Source organism: Grampus griseus, assembly GCF_964374135.1.
Source record: "Grampus griseus genome assembly, chromosome: 13".
Lineage (NCBI taxonomy): Eukaryota > Metazoa > Chordata > Mammalia > Artiodactyla > Delphinidae > Grampus > Grampus griseus.
In genome coordinates, this window is record NC_139007.1 from 27,627,579 (window position 1) to 27,640,492 (window position 12,914).

The following is a 12,914-nucleotide window of genomic DNA, read 5'->3' on the forward strand; positions in this document are numbered from 1 at the left end:
TGAGAGAGTGGCATGGACATATATACACTACCATATATAAAATAGATAGCTAGTGGGAAGCAGCCACATAGCACAGGGAGACCAGCTTTGTGACAACCTAGAGGGGTGGGATAGGGAGCGTGGGAGGGAGATGCAAGAGGGAGGAGATATGGGGATATATGTATAGCTGATTCACTTTGTTATGCAGCAGAAACTAACAAACCATTGTAAAGCAATTATACTCCAATAAAGATGTTAAAAAAGAAATTAAAAAATAAAAAATGAAGGATAGAAATTATATCATCTCAGTAGATGCAAACAAAAGCATTTGACAAAATTCGATATCCATTATGATGAAAAACTGTCAATAAAGTGGGTGTAGAGGGAATGTACCTTAACATAAGAAAGGCTATATATGACAAGCCCACAGCTAACATCATACTCAATGATGAAAACCTGAAAGCTTTTCCTTTAAGATCAGGCACAAGACAAGGATGCCCACTCTCACAACTTTTATTCAACATAGTATTGAAAGTCCTAGCCAGAGCATATAGGCAAGAGAAACAAATAAAAGGCATCCAAATTGGAAATGAAGAAGTGAAACTGTCACTACTTGCAGATGACATAATATTATGCATAGAAAACCCTAAAGACTCTCTCAAAAGACTTTTAGTACCAATAAATATATTCAGTAAAGTTGCAGGTTACAAAATCAATACACGAAAATCGGATGTATTTCTATACGCTAATAATAAACTATCAGAAAGAGAATTGAAGAAAACAATCTCATTTACAATTACCTCAAAAAGAATAAAATACCTAGAAATAAATTTAACCAAGGAGGTGAAAGACCTGTGTACTGAAAACTATAAAATATTAATGAAAGAAATTGAAGATGCAAATAAATTGAAAGATATTCTGTGTTCATGGATTATACTAATTAATATTGTTAAAATGACCATATTACTCAAAGCAATATACAGATTTGATGCAATCCCTATCAAAATTCAAATGGAATTTTTCACAGAAATAGAATTAACAGCTATAAAATTCTAGTGGAATCTTAAAAGATCACAAATAGCCAAAGCAACCTTAAGAAAACACACACAAAGTTGGAGACAGCACACTACCTGATTTCAAAATATACTACAAAGCTATATTAATCAAAACACTTGTACATCTTTGGTAGGAATGTAAACTGGTATAGCAACTATGGAAAACAGTATGGAAGTTCCTCAATAAGTTAAAAATAGGGTTACCGTAGGATCCAGCAATTCTACTTCTTGGTATTTATCCAAAGCAAATGAAATCATTATCTTGAAGAGATATTAGCACTCCCATGTTCACTGCAGTCTACTGTCAATAGCCAAATTATGGAAACAACCTAAGTGTCCATTGACCAATGAATGGATAAAGAAAATGTGACATATTAAAGAAAATGTGATATATATGTATACATATATAAACAGTAAAATATTATTCTGCCATGAAATCCTGCCATTTGCAACAACACACATAAACCTAGAGGACATTATGCAAGTGAAATAAGCCAGGAAGAGGGAGAAAAATACTGCATAATATCACCTATATTTAGAATATATTAAAAAAATTGAAACTCATAAAAGTAGAGAATAGAATGGTCTTTACCAGTGGTCTCAATATATGCTAAGAGAGTAGATTTCAGGTGCATTCAGCTCACAATCAAAATGGTAACTTTCTGAGATGTTGACTGTAGTAATCATTTCACTGTGTATATATCAAATGATCATGTTGTACACCTTCAATATAGACAATTTTGTTCCAAAAATAAGATAAATTTTCTCTCTCCTAGGCAGAGACATTTTTCTGAGTTTTAAATATATTTCTTCTATTAACTTGTAATTTCATACAATGTTGCTCTACCACGTGTTTGTACTGTGAATTGTTTTGTGTAAAATATTGGAAAGAAAATAGCTTGGTAGTGCAAGACAGGTGCCAGAAAGAGCACTGATGTTCAAATACTATTAGAAAAATTTTAATCATCCCTATAATATTCTTGTACTCTGCTTGGTTTTTCCTATTCCCTAAACACATTCCCTTACTTTCAATCATCATTGGAAGGCTTTTTAGAGTATGACTAACCTTAGGATTTTCCAACTTTTAAGGGACAGAGGACACATTTTTAACAGGTTATATCCATTTCATGACTGGTACCCAGATTACATAAACTGAAGCCTGGTAGTTTTTTGCCTTATTGTGTTGTTCTTTCAATGTGGCATCACTGACATAAGAGTAGAGAGATATTTTCAATAAAATGTAGGGTTAAATGGTGGTCTTAGTTTTCAGTAATGTGCAATTTTTAAATTGTTTTTTCTGTCTACGGGTATTTTAGAGAAAAGCCTGGTGTGATTGCATGTGCCTGAAAGGTAGATGACATTTTAGCAATACATATTTACACCTTTGAAATAAATTTAAAAAGTAACATTGAAAAGGAAAGTAACATTGAACTTCATATATCAAAAAGGTGTGATAATATAAAATCCATCTTCAGTGCTTGGCATTGAATGAATGAATAATAAATTTATCTTTTATTTTTAAAGTTATTTGTAAAACCTGTTCAAAATATTGGCATGCAACCCAGAATATTAAGACTACAATTTTAAATGTAACATGACAATATTCACTTCTCTTTTGTAATTTGTTCCTATCAATAACTTAATATTTGATTACACAGTTTATCAATATGAAATTTTCTGGTTATAAGTTCTGAGGGGATGGGAGAAAATTAGGATCTATAATTTTTAATTAACATAACAATGTTATCACTAAACTATTTTAATTACCAAAAGTTATGACACAAAGCTTTTTAAAGCAATATGGCAATATTGATGTACATCATTCTCTTGTTAAGATCCATGTGCTTAACAGAGAAAACAGACAACAGTGGTGTGTGTATATATAATTGTATAAATAGTGTGGCCACTTGCACCCTGCATGCGGTCACATTCATTAGAAATTACCTATCCTGTAATTTTGTTATTATCTTTGGCTCTAATAAAGGAACCATACCATTGGTGCAGGTAATTTTTTTTTTTCCCCCACTATCTGATGTGCCTAGCAGCAACTTTCTGCTAGGAGGAGGAGAACATGCAGTTAAATATATATACTCTGATATACTTTGTAATTAGTTTCTCAGAAACAAGAGCAGTGTTTTGAAAAGCACATGCAGTTCTAAGTGAGAACAATTTTAAATGATTTTCATTGTTGGTTCCTTTATTTTCCTGTTCCTGCTTATGCTGTTTTCCAAATGATTGATTTCATAATCACTGGGTTTTACTTGATAAATGAAAATTATGGCAAGCAATCTCCATTATGCAATGAAATTTGATGTACTAACAATACATTGAATTCATATTTTTCTCTTTCATATTTCATGGAACATACACACACATGCACACACATACACGGAAGCCAAAATGCTAATTTCAAATTTCACACTGTTGCTCTGATTCATCATTTCCAGCTTTAAAATTTTCACTTTTAGAAAGGGAATTATCCCTTAACCATTTGAAACTAAATTCTAAAAGAATTTTCATAAATTATACTTTATTCTAGGATTTATACTTAATAACACACTATTAGAATAAAAACAGAAACAAGTTTCCTAGGTTGTAGTTGAAGGGGCTGTATTAGTGTCCTAGGGCTGCTATAACAAAGTATCAAAAACTAAGTTACTTAAAACAACAGAAATTTGTTGTTTCACAGTTCTGGAGCTAGAAGTCTGAAATCAAGATGTTAGCAGGGCCATTGCTCCTTCTGAAACCTGTAGGGAAATCCTTCTTTGCCTCTTCTAAGCGTCTAATGGTTTGCTGACAATCATACACGATCTTTAGCTTACAGCTGCATAACTCCAACCTCTGTTGGATAACATTTGTTATCACATGGTGTTCTCCCTGTATCTCTGTGTCTGCACATAGCTGTCTTCTTACAAGGGCAACAGTGGTAACGGATAAGGAGTCCTCCCCGCTCCAGGATGTCAGCATCTTACTTAATTGCATCTGCAACAATTCTTTCCAAATAAGGTCTCATTCTGAAGTACTGGGGGTTAAGAGTTTATATATATATATATATTTTATATTTTTATATATTTTTATATTTATATATATATAAAATATATCAGACCCTTCTCATAAAACAGAATTAAAATGCCACATATTATTGAACAATTGTGATTTTATATATTTCTGGGCCATTAAATCTTTTAAGGAAGGAAAGATTTGTTTGATTTCAAGTATTGATAAATTGACAATATTTTAATGGGAATAGTATTATTCCTACATAAAATGTCTACATAGAGGACAAACACAGGATGATATTTGATTCATTAATCTGTTTGTCTTGAAACCCTATTGCCCTATTAACAATACTGTATCATGAGAACAATGCCTAGACTCACTTCAAAAGTCATTGAAAGCCTGCATGTACACTAGATTTACTGAGACATCAGAATTTCATTTCATGAATTCCAAAGTTTTAGTTATACCTTGGAGAGTTTTTATGGGTCTTCTAATTTGATTCTGTGCAAATTGGAAAACTGGAAAATTAGCAGCATATTGTCAGTACCTAACTTTTAGGAAACAGTCAATGACAAAAAGCCTGAGAGAAAAAATTAGTCAATATGGCTGGGAAATGGAGAATTAAGGTACATTTACCAAATGGATTTTCTCTAATCTGTGTACTTTCAAATACATTTTGGAATAAATAAACCTGAGCATGAACTCCTACATGTTTTTCAGTCCTTACAGATTCAAAGAGGATGTCTAATCTGAAAGCCCAAAAAGGTACACTAAGTTTGTAGACTTTATTAACAATTTTGCTAATAGCCATCATGTATAATTTATAATGATTCAAACATAGGAGAACTGAGAAGCAATTTATTCCATATGTCAATTTTTGTATTTATGTTGACCCAATATGCCAACAGTCAAAACAAACACAAAATCATCAACTAAACTACAGTTTAAGATGCAGACGTAAAGACGCAGATGTAGAGAACAGACTTGAGGACACGGGGTGGGAGGGAGGGGAAGCTGGGACGAAGTGAGAGAGTAGCATTGACATATAACACTACCAAATGTAAAATGGATGGCTAGTGGGAAGCTGCTGCATAGCACAGGGAGATCAGCTCCATGCTTTGTGACGACCTAGAGGGGTGAGATAGGGAGGGTGGGAGGGAGGCTCAAGAGGGAGGGGATATGGGGATATATGTATACATATAGCTGATTCACTTTGTTGTACAGCAGAAATTAACACAACATTGTAAAGCAATTATACTCCAATAAAGATATATATAAAAAACCTACAGTTTAAAAGTTCAATAGTTAATGTAGAATGTAACTGAATATATCTCTCTATAGGCATATACACACAAACCACACAACATGCATAAAAATATAAGTAACAGTTTACATTTCTGTTCCCCCTCTGTGATTTGGAATGGTTTTGGCTTGGGTACTGAAATATTTGAATCCTACAAATTCACAGGAAACCAAAGAATCACTACTTGAGTTCTCAACCAAGAAGCTGCATTTTGTTTGTAAAAGGTGCAAAGATTGAAACTTAAGGTATAAAATTTTTTTAAATAAATCCAAATTTGGTGATGAATTTGTAATAAGTAGCTCTGATGGCAGGCTAGAGCTTAAAAATTAAACTAAGCTGAGTATAAAATTTAATAGCTGAGCATTATTGAAAATATCAGTTAAACTACTGTTTTTCATCTGTGAATTGAGGAAAACAATTATTACCTCACAGGACTTTTATGCGGATTAAATGAGATGGTAAACTTACAACTGTCTTATTGTAGATGAAAAATAGATATTTATTCATTTCACTTCTTTCTGCCTTCCCTTTCCGTGCTGTTTGAATTAAATTCTTTGATTCAGTTTCTCTTTTGCAAATTGAAACAATTAATGTACTATACATATGGTTTCCCTAAGAACTAGTAAATACAAAATTAAAAGTGGTAAATATATGTCTTATCTGGAAAAAAAAAAGAAAAACATGAAGAAACAAGCCAATTCTGGACATACTAAGATTTCTTTTACATAAGGATTTAGCAGAAATCTAGCAACTGTCAAGATTAATTTAACAAACAGACACAGCAGCCAGGCTAGTTTAGGACCTTAACTGGATATGAAGGTTCTGAGTGACCAAGATTAGCAATGTATACAACCTAAAATTGGAAGAGACCTGACTTATCCTACCATCTGATATACTTTCCACCAAAATTTATGCCACCATCTTCAATTAAAACCGCTCGTGACCTTAACTGGTCTTCCATTTTCCAATCCTGTCCTCTTTAAGCATAGCTCAAAGTAGCAAACAAATTAACTTTTTTAAAAATTTCAGTAAGTTCATGTCACCTCCCTGCTATTTAGAATAAAACAGTGCCCTCCCATGTTATTTAGAATAAAAATGTTATTCCTCCAGTGCCCTCCCATGTTATTTGGAATAAAACCCCAGACTGCTTACCAAGTACTTCAAAGGCTTTGTATGCTCCCTTGCCTGTCTCTTCAAACCTTATGTACTACCTCTCTGTTCTTTATCCTTCTACAGGCACAAAGCCTTCCCAATGTTAGATGTAACACGGTGAGAGGTTGTGTTATACAGTTTTATATAAACTTTATTTATATTTTTACTGTGGTATCCCCAGCTCCTCAAGTAGAACTAGAGTCTCAATAAATACATATTGAGTAGATTAATTAATTTTAACTCTGCTTTTTTCTATGATGTACGGCCAAGCTAACTGAACTGAATAAATTTACTGAGCACATAATGTCGATAAGGCATAGAGTTATGTATTATGCAGAAATATAGAAGTTGACAATATGTTCTTTCCCTCAAAGTTTATAATCTATTAAGGAATATTGATATAAAAATGTAATAAAGTTTAAATTAATAAATGCTATAAAATAGAGTGTGCATAGAAATATTTGAGAGGAAATTCATTTTTATTCAGGAGGAGGCATTTAAGCTAGGTCTTAAAATATGGATAATATCTTAAAATTATCATCACCCGTGTTATTACATAAGTAATATTGAATCATATTAATGAATATCAAAGGAAATGTAAAAATCACCTATAATCCTAATACTTCAGAAAATTAAGTATTTGGTTCCTTTTCCTTCTAATCTCTGTTTATGCATTCACACTATTTGTACAGTTGCAATTGGGATATATAATACATTCAATTTTTTCTTCTACTTATTAATAGCCATAAAGTTTTAAAAATTTTTACTTACAATTTTCAGTTTAATGACTGCATAATATTCCAGAGTTGATTAACCAAAATTTAGCTATGTTTTTCAAATTGTTATTTAATTTCTTTTCAGTTATTCCTTAAAATATATACCTTTGTAATGAACATGCTTAAGCACATAGCTACTTAAGAATCAGTACGATTTCAACAATGAAAATGAGAAAAATTTCATTCTAGAGATAGAAAATAAACAAAGACAGTACACAACCTAGCTACAGAATAATTATTGCAATTTAGTATTAAAGGAATTTAAGACATTATCCACTTATACTGTCTCATTTTCCAGATGAGGAAGCTGAGGTTCATACAAGTTAAGTTACTTTTCGAGGATGACATGGTTAGTCAGTAGTGTAAGAACAAGGTTCAATCTATATTACTCTAGCTCCCATAGCAACCCTAATCTGCAACTACCAAACACTCTAATTATGAAAACTTAACACATCATTTAAGATATGGTATTTTAGCACTGGATATCTGGTAATGTCTGTTTAATGCTCATTCTTCATTCAGTCCCTCTTTTGGTTCCTCAGTCATGCTTTATTTCTGATATTTGACAGACCTGCTTATTTATCTCAAGTATTTATGTTATCCTACCATGACTATATACATGTACATATAATTATGTATATATATATATACATATATACACACATACACATACATCGTTCTACACAATTGCCTGCTTTATTTGTTTCCTGTGATTTTTTTAAAAAAATACAATGAAATCTTATATGGCTTTTTCTCTATTTGAATTCTGAGGCTGGTTTGTGCATGCATGTATGTGTGTGCATATGTATGTGCATGTTTCAGTCATTAGACTGTCAATGGATAGAATTCAGTTGTCTTTGCACTGTGATCTCTACTTCCAGAAATATATAAAATGAATTATGAATATTCAACCACGAGGATATTTTACATAACACATTAGATGTAATAATTTGGTATCATGATTCCTATGCAGAAAAGTAAATCCTTCACCAATGGTGGGATGATGGTGCCGGTAAATTCAATCTTAAGCAAAATAATACATTTTATAGTCTAAACACCTCTTCTACTTTTTTTTTAAGTTTTAGTTAGAGTAGTTTCTATGTACAGATATGATTTTTTTCTTTTCTATTTTTTTTTTTGGCTGCATTGGGTCTTTGTTGTTGCACGTGGGCTTTGCCTAGTTGCAGTGAGCAGGGGCTACCCTTCATTGGGGTGCATAGGCTTCTCATTGTGGTGGCTTCTCTTGCTGTGGAGCATGGGCTCTCTAGGCACATGGGCTTCAGTAGTTATGACCCGTGGGCTCAGTAGTTGTGGCTCGCAACTGCTAGAGCACAGGCTCAGTAGTTGTGGCACGTGGGCTTAGTTGTTCCACGTGGGCTTAGTTGTTCCACGGCATGTGGGATCTTCCCAGACCATGGATCAAACCTGTGTCCCCTGTGCACTGGCAGGTGGATTCTTAACCACTGCGCCACCAGGGAAGTCCCCCACCTCTCCTACTTATTAATTCACCACATTAGGATGTGAAATCTTTTCCTTTAATTCCACTGCAATTTTAGGTCAATGTACACAACCATTTCAACATTTTTGAAGCCAACCATCATTTTCAAGGGCTCTGACAAAATATGTTGTTTTCTGAACTTTGTAATTTCCTACTCAGAGAAAAAAATCACTTTACCTCAAATGACTTGCTTCTCTTGAAATTGTGTGTTCTTTTTATACATAAGAACGTACATAGAACCCCACCAAGAAAACATTTTTTATAAATCCAACATTTTTTTATCAGAACCATTTGCAAAATCAATAATAGGATCCTGTCTGAGTGACTTGGCAAATTATTCCAAAACTCAAATCTTAATAACAATGTATACAAATACATTTCTTAGAGCACAGCATCTTCAATTAAATCATGAATTCAAAGCAGCCTAAGCTATGCTACTTTGTATGTGTGTGTGTTTCTTTTTAATATGCCCAGGAATTATTGTGCAGAGAGAAGATGTGACCTGTGAAATTCAAGAGGAAAGATAGCAGTATTTTTCATTACAAGGCAACCAAGTAGATTCAAGCAGAGAGCTGTCCTCATAAAATCACTCCATAGATTATATCACATGATGGTGAATAATGTTCTGAAATGGAATTACATAACACATGAGCTACTTTGCAAAGTATGAAAATGAAGTTTTGATTATGTAGGAATGGAACAAAATCAAACAGAAAAAACAGTTTTAAAATAATGCACCTAAAGTATGTTTTACAGAAAAATGAGCAGGTATTATACATAGATATAGATATAAATATAGATATAGATAGAGATATATAGAGGTATATTAAGAATAGGTTGGGCTGATCATAGATTCTAAAATAAGTACTTGATAGATTGAAGATTATTACATAGTCATAATACACTTGTTTAAATTCAGTTTAACTTTTCTATTAAGGAAATATACACTGAGAAAATCATATATTCTTAGAAGTAGAAAGTACTTCAGAGTTCAACTCTATTGTATGGCTGAGGATTAAATCTTTATCAAAAGTAGAAAGTCATTTGAGAGTAGAATCCCAGTTTTTAAACTTTCCCCTTACTAACTGTATGACTCTGTAAGATCACGTGATTTCCTGAGTTTCAGTTTCACCATCTGCAAATCTCACACAATACCTCTATGGAAGTACACAGCTGACTCTGGCTGCCATAAGAAAAAGGGGTTTATTAGAAAAATCTTGTAGCATCAATGGGAGGCTAAAAGACCAGCTAAATCTGAGGACAAAATTAAAAGAAGCCAGAAAGAAGAGTGGACTCCTACATTACTAACAGTCAAATCAGTTCTTTTTGACTTGGCACACATCTTTTTCAGGTAACATACCACAATTCTATCTTACTCAATTTTACCTCATTTCTAACCCTTCCATACACAAGTTGTGAACTTACTCTGAGTAATTGTAAACCCATTTCTGGGTCAATTACTTAGGGTCTTATATAATTAATGGAAACACTACAAATGAAAATGTAGTTTTCTGCTGTTGTTATTGTTGGTTGGTTTGTTCATTGGTTGTTGTTTTGTCTTTTTTTTTTTTTAAGCACATGTAGATATATAGAATAGTTGGGTTAGCCTTAATAAAATTTTTGATGCTTGATGGAGGCCAAAGTTTCACAGTGAGGTAAAAATACTGTTAAAACCATTAGACTGAAACCACAGTGCTTTATCTATTAGGCATGCAAATAAGAAGGTAAAGCATCAGGGCTAATTTTAAAGTAGTTAAAATGCAAGGTACTGTGATTTAAGTTCTGCCAGAAGAAGCGACTGCTTAAAAGTTTGTCTCAACAGTATGTGACCATCTTTTACTACCCTTATAAAAAATATATATATATTTTAAATGTTATCTGACAAAAAATCTTTTATCTCAATCTGTATTTTTTAAATTGTGAGATTAAACATTTTACTATTTAATAATTTCTGCATTCTCTATTTTTTTTTACAGGAGCATTAATTGCAATTTTTAATTTTTTAAATTAATTTTTATTGGAGTATAGTTGCTTTACAATGTTGTGTTAGTGTCTACTGTACAGCAAAGTGAATTAGCTATACGTATATCCTCTCTTTTTTTTGGATTTCCTTCCCATATAGGTTACCACAGAGCATTGAGTAGTTTGTCATTAGTTATCTACTTTATACCCAGTATCAGTAGTGTATATATGTCAATCCCAATCTACCAATTCATCCTACCCACCCCACTTTCCCCCTTGGTATCCATACATCATACGGAGTGAAGTAAGTCAGAAAGAGAAAAACAAATATCATGTATTAACGCATATATGTGGAATATAGAAAAATGGTATAGATGATCTTATTTGCAAAGCAGAAATAGAGACACAGGTGTAGAGAACAAATGTATGGATGCATTCTTTTCTGAAAAAATTATGCCTTTTAGCCATTTACCTACTAAAAACTTAGCATATTTAAGAGGAGATTAGAAACAAAATAAATATTGAACCAAAAAGTTATAGTAGAAATGGTACTGCTTAAATTTCTGAAAGCATTTGTAAGTTTTCACAGGATCTTTAAGTCTCTTAAGCATCAACAGTAACATAGTATAGGGAACGTAGAGCCATTGTTAGGTTTTGCAAACACATTCATGTTATTGCATTGTTGGATGAAAACCATAAAGTCTAGGATTTAACAATGTTGGGTGGAATGACTTCCCTGGTGGTCCAGTGGTAAAGAATCCACCTTTTTATGCAAGGGATGTGGGTTCCATCCCTGGTCAGGGAACTAAGATCCCACATGCCGCAGGGCAACTAAGCCCACGCACCACAACTACAGCCCACGTGCCACAAACTACAGAGCCCACACGCTCTGGAGCCTACATGCCACAACTAGAGAGAGAAAACCCGCATGCCACAACTAGGGAGAAGCCCGCACACCACAATGAAGAGCCCGCATGCTGCAACAAAAGATCCCATGGGGCTTCCCTGGTGGTGCAGTGGTTGACAGTCTACCTGCTGATGCAGGGGACACAGGTTCGTGCCCCGGTCCGGGAAGATCCCACATGCCGCAGAGCGGCTGGGCCCGTGAGCCCTGGCCACTGAGCCTGCGCTCCGCAACGGGAGAGGCCATGACAGTGAGAGGCCCACGTACCGCAAAAAAGAAAAAAAAAAGATCCCGCATACCTCCTCAGTGAAGATCCTGTGTGCCACAACTAAGACCCGATGCAGCCCAAAATAAATTAAATAAATAATAAAATTTAAAAAAAATGTAGAGTGGAGAAACAAGCATAAATAGATGCAGATATATCACAGATGCAGATATATATTCTAAGAGGATAGTTTATAGTGATACAAGACTACCTCAGGAAATAAGAAAAATCTCCAATACATAACTTATACTCTAACTAGAAAAAGAAAATCCAAAGTAAGTAGAAAATAAGAGACAAAAATGAAAAGATCAATAAAAGTAAGAGCTGATTCTTTGAAAAGATAAACAAAATTGACAAACCTTTAGCCAGATTCATCAAGAAATAAAAGAGGAGCCCAAATGTAAAATCAGAAATGGAAGAGAAGTTACAACTGACACCACAGAAATACAAAGGATAAGCGATTACTACCAACAATTATATGCCCAAAAAATTGGATGACCAAGACTGAATCAGGAAGAAATATAAAATATGAACAGACCAATTACAAGTAATGAAACTGAATCGGTAATTAAAAAAAAAAACTGTCAACAAACAAAAGTCTAGGAGCAGATGGCTTCTCAAGTCAATTCTTCCAAACATTTAAAGAAGATTTAACACCTATCCTTCTCAAACTATTACAACAAGTTGAAGAAGATGGAACACTTCTGAACTCAAATTATGAGGTCAATGTCACCCTGATACCAAAAACCAGACAAAGACAAAACAAAAAAAGAAACTTACAGGTCAATATCACTGAGAACATAGATGCAAATCCTCACTAAAATATTAGAAAACTGTATTCAACAGTATAATGATCATACACCATGATCAAGTGGGATTTATCCCAGGCACGCAAGGATGTTTCAATATCTGCAAATCAGTTAACGTGATAAACCACATTACTAAATTAAAGAATAAAATCATATGATCATCTCAACAGATGCAGAAAAAGCTTTTGACAAATTCAGCAACTGTTTATGT